The following is a 5,545-nucleotide window of genomic DNA, read 5'->3' on the forward strand; positions in this document are numbered from 1 at the left end:
GTGAACAAATGTGGTAGTGAACACGAGACCGACACTGAAGTTAACCAGTAATTAGTAGAAGAAAAATTGAACGAATCAAACAATCTAGATACTATACAACGACAAGAGCTTTCTGACTTAAATTTTAAATATGTAAATGTTTTTAATAAGAATCCAGGATTAATCAGAGATTATCAACATAAACTTAATGTCTATCGTCTCGAAACATTTTGTGTTATCAGAATGAGATTTTCACTCTGCAGCGGAGTGTGCGCTGATATGAAACTTTCTGGCAGATTAAAACTGTGTGCCCGACCGAGACTCGAACTCGGGACCTTTGTCTTTCGCGGGCAAGTGCTCGTAGCTCAGTTGGTAGAGCACTTGCCCGCCAAAGGCAAAGGTCCCGAGTTCGAGTCTCGGTCGGGCACACAGTTTTAATCTGCCAGAAAGTTTCATTTTGTGTTATGTCTTACCCTATACCGTGGGGCAAAGCGTGAAGCAGTTAAGCAGGAAATCAATAGAATATGCGAATGGGGAACCATACAGCCATCATTTTCTCCATACTGCAGCCCAACACTACCAGTCAGCAAACCTGATGGATCAGTATGACTAGTTCTAGACGCTAGAGGCATAAACAAAATCCTAGTACCAGCAAAAACAAAACCAGATAATTTAGAAGAACAATTGCTAAAATTTCAGAACACCAAATATTTCAGCACCCTTGACCTTAAAAAATCTTACTGGCAAATAAAGTAACACGAGGAGCGTAGAAAATAGACAGAATTGTCTGCAATGGCAGGAGTTACGAATTTCAAGTTCTACCCTTTGGCTTAAACGTCAGCGCAGGCGCATTTGTATCAGCCTTGGACAAGGTCTTAGGACCTGAATTGCTCAGTAAGGTTACCATTTATGTTGACAATATGTTAATAGCCACATCAACTTGGGCAGAACACGTCAGTTTAATAGAAAAGGTATTACAGAGATTTACAGAGTGCAAAGCAACAGCAAGTCTTAAAAAATCTAACTTTGGCAAATAACAAGTAAAATTTTTAGGACATATCGTATCAGAACAGGTTATATTGCCAGACCCAAAGAAACTAGATGCCGTACATAATTGCCAAACCCCAAGGAACAGAAAACAATTGGAAGTATATCTAGGACTAACTTCCTTTTTCCGAAAATTTATAACACAGCAGCTTATGAATAGCGATGCCCTACTTAAGCTGTTGAGAAAGAAAAAGCCTTAGTTTTGCGATGAGAGATGCCAGGAGGACTTTACCAAAATTAAAAATGCATTAATATCAGCAAACATTGTGAGTCATCCTGACATGTTGAAGGACTTTTGCTTAAGCACGGATGCCTCGTCTCAGGTGCTGGGGGCATGTTTGTTTCAGATAGAAGTAGAAGAAGGAAAAACTGTACCCAAAGTCATGAGCTTTGCCAGCAGAACTTTACCAGAGGCAAAAAGATCACATTCCGTATCAGAACTGGAAAGCTTAGGAGTAATTTGGGCGTTTAAGAAATTTGAATATTTTCTTTGCGGTAAAAACACTAAGGTCTATTGTGATCACCAATCATTATCTTTTCTCTTAACATGTAAAGTGTTACACCGAAGACTAGCGAGGTAGTGTTTGTACCTGCAGGAATTCAATTTTGAAATAATATACATAAAGGACAGTCAGAATGTTATTGCAGATGCATTATCCAGATTACTGCAGGGACTAGACGAGTTCAGTGAACTGACTGAACACGATTCAGAAATCAGAACATTTTTGATGCAAAGTAGTAGATAAATGTCAGACAACAAATAATTTTATAAACAAATGGAAATAATACAACAGCAAGACAACAGGTGGAATAATGCAAACCACAAGGTAAGTAAATGCTATCAGTTATACGAAGGCGTTTTGTTCCACCGGAAGCACGAAAGTTCTAACCATTGGTGTGTATGCCTTCCAGAGGAATATATCGATGAATTTATCAAACACACACACGAAGTATGGGGACACTATGGAATAACAAAATGTATAGACAAGACTTCCAAACTTTGTTACTTTCCTAATTTACGACGACGTGTTTCACAAATATTAAAAAATTGTGCTATTTGCCCAAGAACAAAACCATCCAATATGTCAAAATTTACAGAACTAGACCCCATACTAGCCAAAGCTCCACTGGAAATGGCTTCTCTGGATATCGCAGGTACTTATCCTAGAGCAACAGGTGGTGTCATAATAGCTCTTTATGATATTTTCACAAAATACACCAAACTTTGCTATCAAAACCACTGTAGCCAGCAACATCATAAGGATTATTTACGAAGAGTAGGGAAACCCAAAGTCATATTAACAAACCATGTTGCCTATTTCGAAGGAAGGAAATGGAAACAATTCATGAACACACAGGGCATTAAACACATCTTGGTAAGTTTTTTCCACCCAGAAGCAAGTCCTGTGGAGAGGGTGTTTAAAGAATTCAATAGATTTATAAGGACATACGCTCATAATAAACATTGAGGATGGATTGAATACGTAACTCCATTTATGCAAACAGTAAACAATCTCCCCCACTCTTCCACAGATTTCACTCCTAATAAACTTATGTTTAACACAAAGCAAACTGGCGGATGGGAATCACCCATACCAAAATTACCTACTAAAAAGTTAACTTTAAGGATAAAATCAAACAAGCAATAATGACACTAGAGAATAGAGCAGAATACAGAAAGAGAATATACAACAAAAACTTAAAACGAGTTCCAATTTTTTTTTTTTTTTTTTTTTTTTTTTTTTTTTTTTTTTTTTGCAGGGTAACGAGTCCTCATGAGAACACATCCCAAATCAACAAAGATCGGTAAGCTGAACAGAAAATGGCAATTACTGTACTCAGGGCCCTACATTATTACAAAAATACCTTATCCTAGAACTTATAGATTAGTATATGAAAGAACGGGGCGAGACAAAGGTCTCCACCCTCACAAATATTTAAAGGTCGTTCACTAGTGACACAATATCACAGCAGTTTTCTTGTCATAAAATATATTTATAAGTAATTTCAACGTTTTATAAGTAAGAAATTTTAATATGTGTATTTTAAATGAAATGTGTATAAACTCGAGAAATTTTCTTCTTTTGTGCGCAAAGACAAACATTTGCTTGGGATGAAGTGAAAAAACACAGCTTCACGCGAAGCGAAATGCAAACTGGTGCAGCGTACGAGTCAGCTTTGCGCGCCCAACAATGCATGCTTACGTCAATACTAGGGAAGAGACACTGACCTAGCGCAAAGGCAACAGGCTAATTCCCGGCGCAACCAAATAGAAACGCGAAGCTACACAAGTATTAAGCCCAATTTCAAAATAAATAATAACACGTAACAACTATATTTACTATCAGGGAACGAAGGAATGTAATATTACATTTATATCAACATGGAAAGTTACGTCAACACTAAAATATATAAAAGTAAACGTAAAAGAAATCATTACGACGAAACATACAGGACGCGTTCGCTAACTAAAGGATGGGATACCGTAGGAAATGTCGAATTAACATTCTTAACCTGGTAAAGGAATAAGAGGGGTAAAAATGCAAGTGAATATACGAACAAATAAGAATGAATTATGAAAAAAACACCTGCCAGCGAATGTGATGACCGAGTATATGAGTAGCCAATGAGCTACGAAACACAATTAGTTTTTAAGTTAGTTATAAGTTTGTTATATTGCAGCGACCAGTGCATCGACACGGCGCAGAAGAAGACATTTACGACGGGTGTTATAGGTGTTGTTGTTGTTGTTGTTGTTGTTGTGGTCTTCAGTCCTGAGACTGGTTTGATGCAGCTCTCCATGCTACTCTATCCTGTGCAAGCTTCTTCATCTCCCAGTACCTACTGCAACCTACATCTTTCTGGATCTGCTTAGTGTATGCATCTCTTGGACTCCCTCTACGATTTTTACCCTCCACACTGCCCTCCAATACTAAATTGGTGATTCCTTGATACCTCAAAACATGTCCTACCAACCGATCCCTTCTTCTAGTCAAAGAACTTTCAGCATTGCAGCGCGTCAGCAATCGTAATTATCTAAATAAATTATGAATAATCCGCCTCGATTGCGAAAATTCCAGGTGCTTACCCAGGTTTCGACGTGGATAACCACGCCTTCTTCAGAACAAAATAAAAAATAAAAAATAAAAAAATTTAAGGAATTGACTATGCCCATTTAGGCAAGCTGTTTTTTATTTTGTTCTGAAGAAGGCGTGGTTATCCACGTCGAAACCTGGGTAAACACCGGGAATTTTCGCAATCGAGGCGGATTATTCATAATTTATCTTCTAGTCAAGTTGTGCCACAAGCTGCTCTTCTTCCCAATTTTATTCAATACCTCCTCATTAGTTATGTGATCTACCCATCTAATCTTCAGCTTTCTTCTGTAGCACCACATTTCGAAAGCTTATGTTCTCTTCTTGTCCAAACTATTTATCGTCCATCTTACACTCCATACAAATACTTTCAGAAATGACTTCCTGACACTTAAATCTATACTCGATGTTAACAAATTTCTCTTCTTCAGAAACGCTTCCCTTGCCATTGACAGTCTACATTTTATATCCTCTCTACTTTGACCATCGTCAGTTATTTTGCTCCCCAAATAGCAAAACTCCTTTACTACTTTAGGTGTCTCATTTACTAATCTAATTCCCTCAGCATCACCCGATTTAATTCGACTACATTCCATTATCCTCATTTTGCTTTTGTTGATGTTCATCTTATATCCTCCTTTCATGACACTGTCCATTCCGTTCAACTGCTCTTCCAAGTCCTTTGCTGTCTCTGACAGAATTACAATGTCATCGGCGAACTTCAATTTTTTAGTTCTTCTCCATGGATTTTAATGCCTACTCCGAATTTTTCTTTTGCCTCCTTTACTGCTTTCTCAATGTACAGATTGAATAACATCGGGAGAGGCTACAACCCTGTCTTACTCCCTTCCCAATTACTGCTTCCCTTTCATGTCCCTCAACTCTTATAACTGCCATCTGGTTTCTGTACAAATTGTAAATAGCCTTTCGCTTCCTGTATTATACCCCTGCCACCTTCAGAATTTGAAAGAGAGTATTCCAGTCAACATTGTCAAAAGCTTGTGTTGTAGGTACCAAATGTAAAAAACGGGATGCCCCTCAAAGAAATGATTTAGTTATTAGTATGTCTATGTGTATGTTTAGGTCACAAGCAAATGAAATATAAGAATGTACATCGTCGCAGTACAACCACGAAACATTTTTCCTGTACATATTGACTACAAAACGCACATAAACACGGAGGCATATGACCTCAGATAAAACTAATCAGGTTTTATTGCATTAAATATGGACATAAACAAAGGCATTTCCCCATAGTTGTAAGAGATAAATATGAAATGATGAAAAAACTTTACCTTACGAACTCAAAACTACACGTAAAACACACACACACACATACACACACACACACACACACACACACACACACACACACACACACACACATATATATATATATATATATATATATATATATATATATA

General features: G+C 37.4%; 1 non-coding gene across 1 annotated transcript; it reads left to right on the top strand.

The window, feature by feature from the left end:
- Positions 1-333: 333 nt before the first annotated feature.
- Trnaw-cca (transfer RNA tryptophan (anticodon CCA)) lies at positions 334-408 on the top strand. The gene has a single exon. It is a non-coding gene; the product is annotated as a tRNA-Trp (tRNA).
- The last annotated feature ends 5,137 nt before the right edge of the window (positions 409-5,545 follow it).

This window comes from Schistocerca gregaria, chromosome 11 (genome assembly GCF_023897955.1).
Source record: "Schistocerca gregaria isolate iqSchGreg1 chromosome 11, iqSchGreg1.2, whole genome shotgun sequence".
NCBI lineage: Eukaryota > Metazoa > Arthropoda > Insecta > Orthoptera > Acrididae > Schistocerca > Schistocerca gregaria.